Raw genomic sequence first — 18,249 nt, forward strand, 5'->3', positions numbered from 1 at the left:
TCGTTATCCAAATACCTTCAATGTAAAACTCAACCAAAAGAAGTAGTTTTAGGCAGGGTGTGGTGGCTTATGCCTGTAATCCCAGCACTTTGGGAGGCTGAGGCGGGTAGATCACCTGAAGTCGGTAGTTTGACACCAGCCTGGCCAACATGGTGAAACTTTGTCTTTAGTAAAAATTCAAAAATTAGCCAGGTGTGGTGGCACACACCTGTAGTCCCAGCTACTTGGGAGGCTGAGGCAGGAGAATCACTTGAACTGGGGAGGCGGGGTTTCCAGTGAGCAGAGATCGTACCACTGCACTCCAGCTTGGGTAACAGAACTCCGTCTCAAAAAAAAAGGAGTTGTTTTATTTATTCAATTTTAGCTTCGGGGGTACATGTGAAGGTTTGTTGTATAGGTAAACTCATTTCATGGGCACTTGTTGTACAGATTATTTTGTCATCCAGGTATTTAAACCTAGTACTCAATAGTTATTTTTTCTGCTCCTCTTGCTTCTCCCATCCTCCACTCTCAAATAGCCCCCAGTGTCTGTTGTTCCTCCCTTTGTGTTCATGAGTTCTCATCATTTAGCTCCCACTTGTAAGTGAGGACATGTGGTATTTTATTTCTGTAAAATATGGTACATATACACCATGGAATACTATGCAGCCATAAAGACAAATGAGATATTGTCTTTTGCAGGAACATGGATGGAGCTGGAGGCTATCATCCTTAGTTACTTTTTATTTAAAAAAATTTAAAGTCATTTTTTAAAACCACAGCTATAGCCAATTGATACGATTTGGAACTGTGTTCTTGCGCAAATCTCATGTTACACTGTAATCCGCATTGTTGGAGGTGGGGCATAGTGGGAGGTGATTGGATCACGGAGACAGATATCTCATGAGTGATTGGTTTAGCACCATCCTCTTGGTACTATCCTTGTGACAGTGAGTGAGTTCTCGTAAGATCTGGTTGGTTAAAAGTGTGCAGTGCCTGCTGCCCCCACCCTGCCTTGCTCCTGCTTCTGCCATGTAAGACATCTGTTCCCCCTTTGCCTTCTGCTATGATTGGAAGTTTCTTGAGGTCTCCCCAGAAGCATAAGCTAATATGTTTCCTGTACAGCCTGCAGAACCATGAGCCAATTAAACTTCTTTTATTAAATATAAAATACACAGTCTTAGATATTTCTTTATAGCAATGTGAGAATGGACTAACACATCAATATGCAATACATATTTGTGGCATCCCCTTTATGTGCCAGGTGCTGTTGGATTCTGAGTCTGTAATGGTGAGCAGTTCTCTGGTTGAGAGGTACATGTTAACACTAGGGACATTTAACCTAGGAAGGGCAGAGAGGGAGAAGCAGATGAGTTGAGATTGCAAAGATGTACAGGGTGGATTAGGTGCAGAGGAGAGGGAGGCAGGAAGGAGCAAGGTATTTGAAGGGGAAAGGAAGGACAGCGTGGCTGGAGCAGAGGGACTTGGGGAAGGTGAGAGATGAGATGGAGCTAGACAGGCAGGCATGGGCAGGACTAAGCAAGGGTTTAGTTCTTTATTCTAATAGCAAAGGGATGGCCTGGCATGGTGGCTTGTGCCTGTAATTCTAGTACTTTAGGAGACTGAGGAGGGCACATCCCCTGAGCCCAGGAGTTTGAGAGGCAACATGGAGAATCTCTGTCCCTACAAAAAATACACACACACAATTAGCTGAGCATAGTGGCATGTGCTTGTGGTCCCAGCTACTCAGGTGGCTGAGGCTGAGGCTGAGGTAGGAGGATCACTTGAGCCCAGGAGGTTGAGGCTGCAGTGAACTGTGATCATGCCACTGCATTCTAACCTGGATGACAGAGTGAGACCTTGTCGAAGAAGAAAAAGAAAAAAAGCAAAGAGGTAAGCCATGAAAAGGTTTATAGTAAGAGAGTGATAAAATTAAATGTACATCTAAAAACCACTCTCATCACCCTGTGGGTTAGAGGAAAAAAAGGATGAATGCTAAGAGGATGTAGCTGAAGAGGGTGATGGCTTGGATGGTGGCAGTGGGGGTAGGTAAGAAGGAGTCTACTGAAGAAATATTTGGCCAATGTAGTTGATTGTGTCGTTAGCTCCAATTCTTCACTTCTCTTTATAACTTCCTTTGTATGGGACCTTTGCAGTGTCCTCTCTCTGTGAGTGGGATCTTTTTCCCCATCTTCTAACTTTTGGTTTGACCTTGTGACTTGCTTTGGCCAATAGAGAGGTGGAAGTGATAGTGTGCAGGTTTCAAGCTTAGTTATCAAGAAGCATGTGTGTTTCTACCTGTTGTCTTGTGCCTTTGGGGTGGCCATGAGAAAAACATGGCCTATTGGTCTCAGGAGGAGGATGAGAGACAACTAGTACACAGCTATTCCCAGCCAAGCCCAGGCTACATCAGCCCAGCCCAGCCAGGACCAGTAGAACCGCCTAGCTGAGCCCAGTCATGATCAGCCAACCCCCAGATGCCCTGAATATTTCTGAGAATAAGTGATTGATTGTTGTGAGAATAAGTGATTGAGATTTAGGTGGTTTATTTTGCAGCATTTTTGCAGCAGGTAAAATCAATAGAACTTGAGAGGTTGGATGTAGCAAATTTGTGGGAACATAATTACAGTGTGAAGTGAGGTTCACCTATATTTTGAGATCATTAGCCTCCTACATACATGCTCAGGGACGGACTTAGGAGTGTTTTTTTGGTGGTTGTCTGCCCCTTGCCTCTCTTTACAATTCATGGTTTCTTTTTCTGGAGCTGAATGAGGTAGGCCAGATTTATAGTCCAAAAGAATTAATTGTGTACTCTTTTTCCTTCTCATTCTCCTTCTGGCAGGCTAATCAGATTCCAGCAGAGCCTGAGAGATGAGTAATCCTCAGTTCCCTCAATAGGGGCCTTCAGACCCTAACATTTAGTGTATTCTTGTTGGAGTTGAAATCAATTTTAGCTCTAACTGTGAAGATGGAATTTCACTTGAAGGGGTGAGAAATACAGGACCAGTTATTTTCCTGGTTTTGACTGATTATTTAAAATATATTAGTTCTGATAAAATATTTAGCTTTTAAACAACAAATTTAATGTAGGGAATTGTATTTTATTTATTAATGGAAGTTGCAGGGAGATTGGTGGGAGTTGTGCTAAAGTGCACTGTTGTGATTTTGCAAAGTATAGTAATTACTGTAATATTTTGTTGAATTATTAATATCCACTATGCCTACAGGAACATAAGCTTCTGCAGTCAAATTCATTTTAAAATTGCCTTTCTCCCTTCTGGTTTTGTTTTGTGTTTTCTTTCTTACGCACTTACTAATTTTTAAAGAAATGGGGTGGGGCAGTGTTAATTATATTGTATGAAACACTGTTGTCATGTGCTAACTGAATATATACTTCTTCCAAGCTTGTTTGCAGTGGCAGATTGAGGGATGCTGAAAGAATCATGTCTGAGGAGAAAGGGCTCATCTGTGTGTTTTTTTCAGGAGCTGAGATGAGGAGAGAAAAATAGCAGAGAGGTCACATGTATGCACATGAGTATTATGTCTGCATGCTTCTAAGCAGAGCTGGTCCTACCTGTAGATTAAGTTGGTAGGTGTTTCATATGTGATGAAGCAGCACGAGTCTCCTTTTTTTTTGAGATGGAGTTTGCTCTTGTTGCTCAGGCTGGAGTATACAATGGCATGATCTTGGCTCACTTTATATTTTGTATTTTTAGTATAAACAGTATTTCATCATGTTGGCCAGGGTGGTCTCGAATTCCTGACTTCAGGTGATCCACTGACCTTGGCCTCTCAAAGTGGTGGGATTACAGGTGTGAGCCACAGCACCTGGTATCAAGTCCCCTTTCTTAATTACTTTGACAGTGATTACTTAGTGTCTATTATGTGCTCAAATGAAATTATTGTGGATGATGATGATGATGATGGTGATGGTGATGGTGATAATGGTGATAGCTTACAGTTGTTACCTGAATGGGCTCATGCTGCAATAGGACTCTGGATGGAGTGCAGGGTTATACATAAGCGCTTTTATTTTTTTGGTTGTGGCTAAACTGAAATTGGAGTACTAGCCTTCATATGAATATCTGCTAGTTTTATGAAATGGTGTAAGTCCACATCTGAGACTCAGGTTTCCTCATCTGTGTAATAGTTGCAAGGATCAAAATGAAATAATGTATTTGAAAGGGCATTATAAACTATAAATGTACAGATATTTTAAAGGGAATATCATTGTAATTAAACTGTAGAAGAAGTTGCTTATACACATGTTGTGATTTTGAGGGGGAGCAAGGAGGACTTTTTGCTTGATTTTATTTTTTCCTTTCCAGAATCTTCACAATTAGAGGACCATTCTTCATGTTGAACATTGTTCCCTCTAAGGTCCCCTTAAAACATAAATAATTCAGAGACAATATTTAGAGCTGGAAAGAACACATAATGACTTAACTACATCTTTTTTCTGACATAGAAAATGTGGGCAAGAGAGATTGTACAGTGCCCGAATTCACCCAGATAGTAGAAACGCCCGCGCCAATGTCCAGTTCTCTGACTTTTAGTCCAGTGCTCTTTCTGTAACACTCGGATGCCCATTAGTATTCCATTAAGTTTTCAGTCCAGAGAATTTCCTCCCAGAATGTAGCCTTGGGAAGAATAAATTAGATGACTAGTGGGGAGACATCAGGTTTGGGATCCCTTTAGGTACAAGAGTAATGCTTGAGTTGCAAGGACTTGACCTTGAATCTTAGCTCCACCCTTGACTAGGTAGCTGTGACTTGGGCAAGTTACTTTTCTGAGACCTACTTCTCTCCTTTATAAAATCAGGATATAATCCCATTTTGCCTGGTCTTTGTGAGGGTTTAGTGAGTTTAAAGTGCTTGCCAAGGTGCCTGCCCTGTGGTAGAAGATACTCTAAAATGAGTAGGAAATGGTTATTGTTAGGTAAGACGTCCTGGAGATTAGCTTGATCTCCCTCACAGTTGGTCTGCCTTCTGCCAGCCATTCTTTCACCCGCCTGTGAGGGTGTGTGTTTTTTAAGAGGAAAGGAAGCTGCACCCTCCAACATTGCTGGTTCCCTTCCCCAGGATGGAGGAGGGAGGACTCTCCGAAAGGCCCCTGCAAAGATGCCTGCACAGTGGGGGATGCTCCTGCACTGGCCCGAGGATGAGCTGGGATTTAGCAATAGCCCTTCGTTTCTCTTTTTTCTCAGAACGAAGCAGTTCCTGCCTGATTTAAATTTCCTTTAAAGGAGCTGAGGATGATAGGAGGGTGGAGATGTGCATCTTCAAAGAATGGCAGGTGACTCCAAAAATGAGTCAAATCAAAGCACCTGCATCTATAGCTGCACGTTGCTGTGTCTTAGGTGGCTCTGCTTCTTATTTTAAGTTACTAAGGTGGCTTCCTGAAAAGTGGGCTTTAGTTTTTTACCTGAGAGTTTATTATCCTGCTCCTAACTGTCCATCCTGCCTATCTGTGAGCTGGGTAGGACCTACTGCTTCTAGTGAACTTATAGCAAATAAAGCAAGACCACCTATAGGTTAACATTTAGGTAGAAGAGGAACTTCCAGGCACAGAAGAAAATAGAAAACACCCCAGAGTCTGAGTCCCTTCTCAGGTATGGCGGCTGGGTCAGCCTTTACCTGAAATAAAATAAGAGCAAGGGATGGGGGGAAGTGAGCTCCTGTGGCCCTCCCCTCCCCCTCCCCTCTACCCAGCACCCTCCACTTTCCTAGGTCTTTCTGATCTAGGGGAAATGGTGTAATACTGGTCCTTTACATCTTCACTTTTTCTTTTTTCTGAGCCTTTCACATTTTAAATTTGATATCCTAATGGTGAATGAGTTGGGGATGGTTTGGAAAGGCGTTTTAGGGATGGTGACTCTTGAAATCAGAGCCTGCACTATTTGCCCAATTTTTCCAATTCTTAGGGCTGGCATCAGGGAGAGATAGGCCAGTCCAGACATCTTTCTGGTCCAGAGACGCCTATTTCCTGTCTGATGCATGGCTGAGCCTCAAAAGACTCCCATGAGAGGAGAGCCATGGGCTCTGGCCAAAGACTGGCTCTTCTCTCTGTGTTGGTCAAGTACTTACAATGATGAATTTTTCTTGCTTTAAGTGGAGGGGCAATTGGGGAGAGCTTTGCTCTGTACCTTTTCTTCCTCTTCAATTTTTAAAATTTATTTAAAATACATATGACATAAAATTTGCCATTTGAATCATTTTTACTGCTACAACTCAGTGCATTAATTACATTCACATTGTTATGCAACTATTACCACTATGTTTCTAAAACCTTTTCGTTGTCCAAAGAGAAACTCTAGAACCACTTAAACAACAACTTCCTCTTGCTCTCTTCTTCACACAGTTAAATTCTGTTCTTCAGCATCTGAGCAAATACGGGGTTTCCAGTTTATTCCCCTCTTCTGCCTTCTCCTGTCCCATCTCTTACCATTTTCTCTTCTTTCTTCCCAGAACAGGGGCCCATGGAGTTGAGAATGAGGACGAGTCTTGTAATATTCAGGGATAAGAAATAGGGGAGTACTTTTCATCTCCCCCTTGACAGCTATGTTATTTATTTATAAAGATAATCATACCTGCTGTCACCCAGAGAAAGATACGTGTCTTGCTCCACCACCCTAACTTGCTCTCTTGAAGCAGGGATGGGTAATGCCAAATTACCTGCTCCTTGACTATCATGGGCATCCTAGCCATCAGTGACATACCTCAACAGGCGAGCTGTCCTTGTCCAGTGCAGTCTTGACATTGTGACTTAGTCTTGGCTAAGCCTTTTTAAGAGAAGACTTGCTTGTACATAGCTGAGATCAAACACACTTCATAGTTGAGTTGTTATTGCCTATATATTTATTAATATCATTGTTATTTAAGGTAGTATGATTTGGGAATAGATAGATAGATAGATGATAGATATCATCCTGCAATAAATAGTTTTTTAAATATCTTGAACAGATTCCTAATTGCACTTCAGTACTGTGATTGATGATACAAAGAAACAGTTCAGACTTGATCTTGGTCTTCTGGGAACTTGAAATCTAAGAGAAGTATGTGTAGGTGGAAGGATGGAAATCCAAATCAATATTGGAATCAAAAGTGAAGCCTCTGGGGATGGGATCTAGCATTTACTGAAGGTCTGCTATGTGCCGGGTGCCAGTCTTGGGTGCTTTGTGTCATCTCATTTTCCCACCATAACTTTGTGAGTTGGAGGTTATTATTATCTCTCTTTAATAGATGAGAAAACTGATGAAGAGAAGTTAGATTACCAAGCTCACACTGCTAATAAGCTTCAGAGTGGGTAATGAAGTAGAGGAAAATACAAATGTAGGGTAGTTGAGTCTGCTGTATTATTGATGCCAAAATCAGGATATTACAGAGTTTGTGAGTGCAGATAGGCTGCGAGAATCAGAGCAAATGGGTGGGAGAAGGTGAAGATATCAGCTTTTATTTCATTTTAAAATCATATAATTTTACAAAAATAATAGACAATTAGGGTACACTTACCGTGTGCCAAACACTGAGCTGTAACCTTTGCATTCAGCATCTTGTTTAATCTTCATGGTGACTCGATGAAGTTTCTACTATTATGAGCCACATTGTAAAGATGAGTAAATAAAAGCATGGTGGAGCTTAATACCTGGCCCAGGTCACAAAGCTGGTGAGTGACAGAACTGCAAGCCCCACGTGGACCATCTGACTTGAGAGCTCCTCCCTTGATGAATTATAGAGCCCACTTCTCCAATTCATACCAGCAAGGGAAGCAAGGCCTCAGCAATACAAGGTTGAACTGCTGACCTCATGAGGGCTAAGATGGGTTTTCAACTCCTGGGCCTTTTTTCAGTTAAACTGGCACGTTCTTTTCTAGAAGCCTCATTGAATATTTGTTCTTAAGCGCTGGTGTTTGCAGGGAAAGAGCAAGATGAGTAAAGCCTTGGAGGTGAGAAGTAATAGGGTGTTTTGGGGAACCAGGAGAGGCAAGAAGCGATAGGACCAGATCACGGAGGCAAACTTGCACGTTATTTTTGTAGGCACTGGGAACGCTTAGTAATTTTGAGCAAGGGAAACATGTAATTAGCAATGGCGTCAATTGTCCTCAAAACACCACAAAATCCATTCTCCCTACTTCATGGGAGGAAAAAGAAAGGCTCAGAGAGGCTGAGTTTTTGCCTGGAGTCACTCAGCAACTTGTTAGTGGAAGGAGCAGCAGAAGCCCACACTGCTGTCTCTCGTTCCAGCTTTGGGAGCTGCCAGCTGCCTTCCTTTCACTCTGCCTGTTCCCTTCCCACCTCTTGCCCGCTCCCTCCTGGCACAGTGGAGTCCTCTCCATCATTAGAGCAGCCAGTGGGGTTCTGTTGTAATTAAAGGAAGCCAACAGGGAGAAGCAAAGCAGAGCAAGGGAAAAAAGCAACCACCAACACCACACAAACTCCCTAACAACTGCTGTCTATCGCCTTTCATGGGCACTTGCTTGCTTTAAATACAGCAGAGGGAAACCCCATAGGATGGTGTGGGAAAGCAGGTTATTAAGTTGCCTTCAGGCTGGCAGAGTGGGGATTTACTCCTTTTCTTGTCCTCCCTACCCTGCAGTGCAAAACTGATCAAATATTAAAAGTTGAAAGAGACTTCGAAGGCCATTTAGTTCAACTTCTCCTCCTAGGCAGGGCTTCCTCCACTGCTTTCCTCTCTCTGCATAGCATCTCTGATATGTTGTTATGTGGCTCCCTTGCTCCCCAGCTCCCCACATTTTCTGGATCAAAGCTCAGGTAGGGATAGGAAGACATTTTCACTAGCAAAATACTGACCACACAAGCCTGTTGTCATTTACGGCAATGACTTCAGAAATGTCTAATTAATTCATTTATCCAATTAGCCTCTTGCTCTCTAAAGTGCTTTTTCTTGGTTGCTGAGCAACTAGGACACACTTTGAACACATCCATGCTGCTGCTGAATGAACCAGGAGCTTTTTCCTTCACCCTGGCAGCCCCCACTCCTCTTTCTTCTTTTGTTTTTCTGATGCACAGTAAAGAAGAACATCTCCATCATCCCCCAGCCTTCTCGCCTTCCCCTGGCCTCTCTGAATGTGCATGCTGCCTGCTTTAACACATTTCCAAAGGTAACTTTTATGCCAAGCATTTGTCATGGACAAGGAGAATAACAGGATATACGGGCACACAGAGATGCCTTTGTAAAATAATGAAGTTATCTGGGCTCAGGCATGACTTGGGAAGAGCTCTGCTGGCTGTTGGGGGAGGTGGGATGAGGGCTGGCTAAGGGTAGGCTCAGACGCCTTGGGGAAGAGGATGCAGTCTGTCTTGGGGTGACGTTGCATTAAGTGTAGCTTGACTAGGCAGCAGTTCCATCTGTCTTTACAGTGTGTCCTTCATGGGGGAATTGTCAGCCATCCCCAACCTGGAGTGCATTGTGAGCAATAAACAGGAGTGGGGCTTAAGGTGAAAATGAAAGGAAATATCAATCCAGGAGGGCAGCAAAATGCCTTCAGGAATCATCCTTGAAGTGTAACACGTTTCTGTTTAAGGATGTGAAAATGCCACAGGCTGCTCCACTGAGTTAGAATGTTAGAGATGGACTTTGAGCTCAAACTTCCACCATTCTTCATTTTTGCAGATGAGAAAATCGAAGCTTAGGGAGGATAAACAGTTTGCTCAGTGTCTCATAGCCCCGTCCTGCTCATGTCACCATATTCCTCCTCTTAGATTTCATTAAGGGGTCCTTGTCCATAAAATTAGTCACTTGAGTCACCAAAACTTACTTTTAAAAATTTGACTTTATTTTGGAGTAGTTGAAGTTGGCAGTGAAGATTTGCAGCACTCAAGGATCTTGGCATCTATCTCCTCATTCACCTTGGCATGTGTGTGTTGCAGATGCTAGGGGCATGTACTTGGGCCCAGTATTCAAATATGAATGAGGAAGGGTCTCGTGTCTTCAACGAGCTTCCCCCAATGCCTCATGTGGTGGAAGAGATGGACAGTAAAGGAGGAAGGAACTCCTTCTCAGAGACATTAAAGAAACATTCAGAGAAGAGGAGCTGGGCCATTTGCTGGGCCCAGATCTTACAGTGAAGGGGCTATGGGGATGGGATGGGGGTGGGTGAACATTCCTGGTCAAGGGGACAGCTTGGGCCCAGTAAGGAGGCATGAGAGATGGTGGCATGTTTGGGGACTGGAGCATGGCCTGGGAATAGAGCCTTCCAGCCGTCTGGCTTTTCTCTGATACGTGGTGGATGGTTTGGTGCTGCCCACACCGACTTCTGGAAGACACTGCCTCTTGCTCTCTGGAATAATAAGAAAGCACAGTTATCTCTATGCATGTGTTGATGTGAAAAAGCATATGTCAGGTTTCCTGGATGGAAATGACTTCCCTTTGAAGTTAGTTCATAAATAATGATGAAGTCCATAAAAGTACACACGTACTGCACACATTTAGCTACTCCTGTGGACTGTGCTCACTGGGAGCAGAGCCTTCAGGAAAACCAGCTGCCCAGAGAAAGAATAAGGGACTATGCATTCTCTAAAGCACTGGCTCCCAGAGCCTCCTGTAGGACCAGGGGAGATCTTCTATGGAACAGGATCTATTCCGTGGCACTCACAATTGTAGCAATCATTAAGTCACTCTGAAATTCCAAGAGATAGAGAAAAAAAGTGGCCTGTGACAATGATTGCCCTGACCAAGCCTTTCCAAGGCAGCAGATGCTTCTTTACTTCCAAACATTGCCCATCATGATCAAGTTCTTCCTCCAGCAGTGCAGCCACGTTTCCCTGGTGGCAGGCATTCCTTTTCCGAGGCTGGACTTGCTTTAAGAGGGCCCAGAGATGGCAAACAGCATTGTGCGGTGCTCCTTAGTATAAAATCTCCTCTGGCAATGTTCTTAACAAGGTGGTTTGAGTTTCTCTAGGAATTAAGCTGGGGCTGGCTGTTATTTTTCTAGTAAGACTTGTTACTCTAAAATGCATATGGGGCCAAAATCACAATAGTCTGTCTTTGGAGCAATCACACAGACACACATGGCAATCTAAGGCTCTGGTAAGAAAGAGTCTGTGGGTTCTTATTCAATAAATATTTGATACATTGGGCTTTGATGGATGTAGACACTGTCTCCTTGGGTTTTCCTAGACCAAAAGGTGAAGTCTCTGGTGGTCACTGCCTCTTGTTTGTTCCTTTGATTTCCTTTGACGAAAAACAATTCTCATCTTGGTGAGGTCTATTAAATCTGTTCTTTTCCAGAATGGGGCTCGTAGTGCATGGTGGACACAACTGGAACTTTCTCTCCTGTCGTTCCTTGCCATCCCCTGGGTGATTCGGTTTCCCATTTTCTGGGATGTGCTGATAGGGCTTGTCTCCCGCCCCCTCTTATATAAGGAGGCAGGGTGCATCTAGTGCCAGATTTTATTCAACCCTGTAACAATCCCCCCTTTATGACATCACTGCTCATCACCATGGAAACATTTCCTCCAAGTCACAGAGACTGGATTGTGGCATCATAGCATCAGGCAGAGGGAGGAGAAGAGGATAGGGGAGAGTATTGAAACTGCCTGGAGGGATGAAATGCCAATAAAATAGGATGCAGTCACAGAAATAGGATTTTTCTGTCCAGATCCTTGAATGGAGAATCTAACCATGGGCCACAGGAATAAACCTCATCTAGCATAAGGAGGAAGAGCTCTTGTGGAATGTAGACGTGGGACCTTTTGTTCCTGTGCAGTATTTCTTCAGGGAAATGGAATAATGTTAATGAGAGCTATCCTGTATTTTGTTTAATTTTAGAGACAGGGCCTTGCTCTGTTGCCCAGACTGGAGTGCAGTGATATGATCATAGCTCACTGTAACCTCAAACTCCTGGGCTCAAGTGATCCTCCTGCCTCAGTTTTCCAAGTAGCTGGGACTGTAGGTGCATGCCTCCATACCCAACTAATTTTTTAAATTTTTTATAGAGATGGGGTCTCACTGTGTTTCTCAGGCTGGTCTATCCTGTATTTTATATGTATTTCTTATTTGATCCTCACAAAGTCTCTTTGGACTATTGGATCAGAGAGGTTAAATAACCTTCCTAAGGTAACACAGCTAGAAAATGGCAGAGCTGAAAATTATTAGGGGCATAAGATGTAAACTGTGTTCTCATGCAGCTTAGAGTTGAGAGAGAGAGAGAGAGAGAGAGAGAGAGAGAGAGAGAGAGAGAGAAAGTATGTTGGAGGCAATTATCAAGTTAATAACATATACATAGTTAAAATTGTGGTAGGTATCGTGAAGAGAACAGACATGATGCTTTCAGTGAGGAGCTACTGGAGTGTGCATGGGAACTACTTATGTTTGTGTGTTAGTAAATTTGGGACAAGACTCTGAACCTAGTCAGTGTGGGCTTAGACATGCGAGGCACTGTGCTCACATATGTACTGACTTTCCCGAGCTCACCTGCTGAGCCCCACAGCCAAGACCCTTCTCCTCAGCTGTTTTTCTCTGCCTGTGCCTCATCTCCCTGCTTCTCCATTTGTCTTCTCCCTTCTCCTGAGATCTTCCTGCCTGCCCTCCTCCCTTGATCCTGTTTCTTCCTACTGATCTCTAATCTTCTCTTTCTCTAGACTATAAGCTCCTCAAGAGAGAGAAAACCATTCCCCTGTTTTGTATCTTGGTTTACCCAAGGATCAGGCTCTAGCCTGATCTAGGTCTGCTTCTATGGTCTGCTACAGAAATAAATGAGCAATGTCCCTTTTTAAAGAAAAAAAATAATGACTACATTTTTCACAGTTAAAAAATATTGTCTGGTAGATTTTTCTTGTCAAACGCTGGCTGATAAGTGAATAAACAAGTAACAAGTGAGCATTAAAAGGAAACAAAACCCCAGAGTAAGTGGCCACTCCTGTGTAGTTCTTCAGCTTGTTTGCCATTGTTGTTTGCATGGGTTCATTCTGATTGTGATTTCAGGTTGTATTCATGTGATCTAGCCACCTTTTCTCTTAATACAACTGGTCCTAGTCTGTAGGATGGTGTCAGTTAGCTTAGTGCTTCACAGGGTTCTAAGAGCTGGGGGTGCTTTGCCATGGACCTCCTCTGGGAGCTGCTGTCCTGGTGCCCCATCTGGCAATAGATGGACGTAAGGAAGCCTCATACTTTCCATTTGTGTCACCTTGCTGAGCTTTCCTTGATTCATCTGAGTTTCAGGAGTGTTTGCCACTTGAGTTCAAGGCCCCTTCATTGCACTCCTAGGATTTAAATTGGGCAAGTTGGTCTCAATTTGGTCTCCAGTGTCTGGGCTGCCTGACTCAGCTGAGTACCTTACTGGTTGGAGGTCTGTAATTAGACTTTATTGCAACAGCTGTGTGTGTGTGTGTGTGTGTGTGTGTGTGTGTGTGCGCCCGCGCACGCATTCATGCACACATACAGATCTTCATTAGTAAACTGTATTAAGTGCCTTTACTATCCAACCTTGTCCTTTCCAGGACCTACAGTAACTTGATCTGACTTCTAAGGAGGCCCTTCTGGACCTGCTTTATTGATTCTATCAGAACCATTTATGACAGGCACATCTAGAACTACTAAGTGCCTTTTTTCCCTCTTTTTCTTTTTTATGTGTTACATGGGGAGTGAATAGTGAATTAATTAAGATCACAGGCTTTGGAGTGAGAGAGACAAGAGTTTGATCCTGGTTTAGCCTCTTACTAGCTGTATGATCTTGGGCAAGTTACTTGTATTCACTACATTTAAATGTCTTTATTTACAAAACAGGCATGAGTATATATTAGTACCTACTTCATAATGTTGATGTTCAGATTCAGTGAGATATGCTTGTAATGTCTTACCATGAAGTCTGTCTCATCAAGGTTAACTATGATTAAGTGGGCCAAATGTACCACTTGCATATTTTTCCCCCCAAATTATGCAAACACTTTTTGAACTCAACATAAAGCTTGGACTATAGCCCAGATCATATCTAGACTTTCTCAAGTTTGAATTAGAGGGGTCAGAATAATTGGCATTTTAATTGTTCACCATTTACAGGCACCATAGGTGAAGGGAGTCTAGGAAGAATAACTCCTAGTTGGAACTCATTCCCGAGACCTTTGTCAGATATTAGAGATATTTTCCCAAGTATGATTCTGACACTAGGACTGTTAAAGCAAATTAAACAGGTGCAGTCCCCTTCCTCTGAGAGCAAAGAGTTATCTTCCAGAGGGGAAGTTCAGCTGGACGTGTGTCTGTATTGATATGCATATACACTTCAGCAGAGAGAAGTGTTAAGAACAAGCACTGCCACTCAAAAGTGGCTCTATGACTTTAGGAAGTCAATTCATCTTTCTGGGCCCCCAAATCTTAAGTATAGAAGGGGAAAGGGTAGTAGCCACTATATGCTTTTTCCCTCCAGCATGTTTATTGATGTATAATATACATGTACTAGAGTGCACAGGTTTAAAACATTTATTATGTTTTATTTTGGCAAAATACACATAATGTAAAAGTTTACCATCTTAACCATTTTAAAGTATATAGTTCAGTAGCATTAAGTACATTCATAATGTTGTATGAGCGTCACTGCCATTCATCCCCAGAACACTTTTCATCTTGCAAAACAAATTCTGTACCCCTTAAATATGCTACTTCCAGCCCTGACCACCACCATTCTACTTTGTGTCTCTATGATGTTGACTACTCTAGCTACCTTAATAAGTGGAATCATACAGCATTTGCCGTTGGAATATTTCACTTAGCATGATGTCCTCAAGGTTCATCCATGTTGTAATATGTGTCAGAATGTCTTCCCTTTTTAAAGCTGAATAATGTTCCATTGTATGTATTTACAGTGTTTTATTTATCCATTCATCTGTTGATGAACGCTTGGGTTGCTTTCATATTTCAGCTATTGGGAATAATGTTGCTATGAACATGGGTATACGGTATACCATTATCTCTTTGAGACCGTGCTTTCACTTCTTTTGGGGAAATGCCTATAAGTGGAATTGCTATATTATATTGTAATTCTATGTTTAGTTTTTTGAGGAACCATTGCACTGTTTTCAATAGTAGCTATACCAATAGAACACAAGTCTTCCAATTTCTCCACATCACCAACACTTTCTGTTTTTTTTTTATAGTAGTCATCTGAATGGAAGTGAAGTAGTAGCTCATTGTAGTTTTTATTTTTATTTCTCTAATGATTAGTGATATTGAACATCTTTTCATGTGCTTATTGGTCATTTGTATATCTCCTTTGGAGAAATGTCTGTTCAAGTCCTTTGCCCATTTTTGAAATTGGGTTGCTTGTTTTGTTGTCGAGTTTTGGGAGTTCTCTATATATTCTGCATGCCAACCCTTTATCAGATGTATGATTTGCAAATATTTTCTTCCATTCTGCAGGTTGCCTTTTTACTCTGCTGATGGCATCTTTTGATATATAAAATTTTTTAGTTTTCATGAACTCCAATTTTTCTCTTTTCTTTTGTTGGCTATGCCTTTGGTATTGTATCTAAGAAATCCAATGTAGCGAAAGTTTTCCCATAAATTTTCTTCTAACAGCTTTATAGTTTTAGGTCTTACATTTAGGTCTCTTATTCACTTTGAGTTAATTTTTATATATGGTGTTAGGTATTTAATTGTTTTCTATCAAGTTTTCTCAGCACCATTTATTGAAAAGACTGTCCTTTCCCCATTGAATGGTCTTGGCACCTTTGTCAAAAATCATTTGACCATTTATATGAAGGTTTATTTCTGGGCTCTATTCTATTCTATTGATTTATGTATCTGTCTTTATGCTAGTGCCATACTGTTTTGATTACTGTAGCTTTGTAGTAAGATTTTATTCAGGAAGTATAAGTCTTCTAGATTTGCTTTGCTTTTACAGGACCGTTTTTAGCTATTCAGGCTCCCTTGAAATTCCATATGAATTTTAGGATGGGCCTTTCTATTTCTGTAAAAAATATCATTGGGATTTTGATAGAGATCACATTGAATCTGTAGATTGCTTTGGATAGTGTTGACATTTTGATAATATTAAGTCTCTCATTCATGAACATGGGGTGTTTCCATTTATTTATGTCTTTAATTTCTTTCAGCAGTATTTTATAATTTTCATTGACAACTTTTTTCTGTCCTTTGATAATCCTATTTTATTATTTTTACTGCTATTATAAATGAAATTGTTTTCATAATTTTCTTTTCTGATTGTTCCTTGTTAATGTAAAGATATGCAACTGATTTTTGTCTGTATCCTGCTACTTTGCTGAATTTATTAGTTCCAATCGTTTTTTAAACTTTAGAGTGTTCTACACGCTAGATCATATCATCTGTAAACAGAGATAATTTTACTTCTTTCTTTCCAATTTGGATGCCTTTTTTTTTTCTTGCGTAATTGCTCTGGCTAGAACTTTCAGTACTGTGTTGAACAGTATTGGTAAAAGCCAGCTTCCTTGACTTGTTCCTGATCCTAGAGGAAAAGTTTTCAGTCTTTTATGATTGAGTATGATGTTAACTGTGTTTTTTTTTGTTTTTTTGTTTTTTTTAATATGGCTACCATTATGTTAAGGTAGTTTCATTCTTTTACTTTCTTTCTTTCTCTCTCTCTCTTTCTTTCTTTCTTTCCTTCTTTCTTTCCTTCTTTCCTTCCTTTCTTCCTTTCTTCCTTCCTTCCTTCCTTCCTTCCTTCCTTCCTTCCTTCCTTCCTTCCTTCCTTCCTTCCTTCCTTTCTTCCTTTCTTTTCTTTCTTTCCTTCCTTTCCTTCCTTTCCTTCCTTTCCTTCCTTTCCTTCCTTTCCTTCCTTTCCTTCCTTCCTTCCTTCCTTCCTTCCTTCCTTCTTTTTTTGCCACAGAATCTTGTTCTGTTGCCCAGGCTGGAGTACAGTGGCACAATCTCAGCTCACTGCAACCTTGGCCTTCCAGGTTCATGCAGTCCTCCTACCTCAGCCTCCCAAGTATCTGGGACTACTGGTGTTTGCCACCATGCTTGGCTAACTTAAATTTTTTTTTTTTTTGGGTAGAGATGAAGTCTTACTATATTGTCCAGGATCTTGAACTCCTGAGCTCAATTTTTCTGCCTCAGGCTCCCGAAGTGCTGGGATCACAGGTGTGAGCCACCATGCCTGGCTAAGGTAGTTTCCTTCTATTACTAGTTTGTTGAGTGTTTTTATCATGAAAGGGGTGGTGGATTTTGTCAAATGCTTTTTCTGCATCAACTAAGATGATCATGTGTTTTTTTCTGTTTCATTCTGTTAATGTGGTATACTGGTCAATTTTCATATGTTGAACCATCCTTGTATTCCAGGAATAATCCTGGAATACACTTGTCATGGTGTATAATCCTGCTAACATGCTGCCAAATTTGGTTTACTAGTATTTTGTTGAGGATTTTTCCAGCTGTGTCAATAAGGGATACTGGTCTATAGTTTTCTTTCTTATAGTGTCTTTGACTGGCTTTGGTATCAGGGTAATTAATGCTGGCTTCATAAAATGAGTTAAAAAGCTTCCCCTCCTCTTCAGTTTTTTGGAAAAGTTTAAGAAGGATTAGTGATAATTCTTTAAATATTTGGTAGAATTCACTGGTGAAAACATCAGGTCCAAGGTTTTTATTTGTTGGAAGATTTTTGGCTACTTAATTTCCTTACTGTTATAGGTCTATTCTGATTATGTACTTCTTCATCATTTAATGTTGGTAGGTTTTGTGTTTCTAGGAATTTGTCCATTTTTTCTAAGTTTTCCAATTTGTTGGCATACAGTTGTTCATAGTACTCATTTATAGTCCTTTTTATTTCTGTAGAATCAATAGTAATGTTTCTAGTTTCATTTTTTGTTTTAGTGATTTGAGTTTCTTTTTTTCTTAGTCTAGCGAGGTAAAGGTTTGTCAATCTTATTGATCTTTTCAAATAACCAACTTTTGGTTTCATTGATTTTCTCTAGTGTTTTTCTATTCTCTGATCTCTGCTCTGACCTTTTTTTTTTTTTCCTGTCTGCTAGCTTTGGGTTTAGTTTTCTTCTTTTTCTAGATTCTTAAGTTAGGTATTGATATGAGATCTTTCTTGTTTTTTAATTGTAAGTGTTTAAAGCTATAAATTTCCCCCTTAGGACTGCTTTTGCTGCATCCCATAAGATTTGGTATTTTGTGTTTTTGTTTTCATTCATCTCTAAGTATTTTCTAATTTCTGTCTTGATTTTTTCTTTGCTGCATTGGTGGTTTAAGAGTGTGTTGTTTCATTTTCATTGTTGCTGAATAGAATGGTCTGTATATGTTTATATCCAAGTGGTTTATTGTATTAATTCTTTCATTT

The 18,249-nt window shown here is 41.1% G+C and overlaps 1 protein-coding gene and 1 long non-coding RNA gene across 2 annotated transcripts in view; one reads left to right on the top strand and one right to left on the bottom strand.

Moving 5' to 3' along the window:
* The window catches only part of SORCS3 (sortilin related VPS10 domain containing receptor 3), a 609,576-nt gene that overhangs the window by 13,581 nt on the left and 577,746 nt on the right, over positions 1-18,249 (top strand). The window lies entirely within an intron of this gene.
* On the bottom strand, positions 9,753-11,360 carry LOC107000262 (uncharacterized). Its single transcript, XR_001447285.3, has 2 exons — positions 10,594-11,360; positions 9,753-10,278 (listed from the first exon to the last, which is right to left on the bottom strand). It is a non-coding gene; the product is annotated as an uncharacterized LOC107000262 (long non-coding RNA).

This window comes from Macaca mulatta, chromosome 9 (genome assembly GCF_049350105.2).
Source record: "Macaca mulatta isolate MMU2019108-1 chromosome 9, T2T-MMU8v2.0, whole genome shotgun sequence".
NCBI lineage: Eukaryota > Metazoa > Chordata > Mammalia > Primates > Cercopithecidae > Macaca > Macaca mulatta.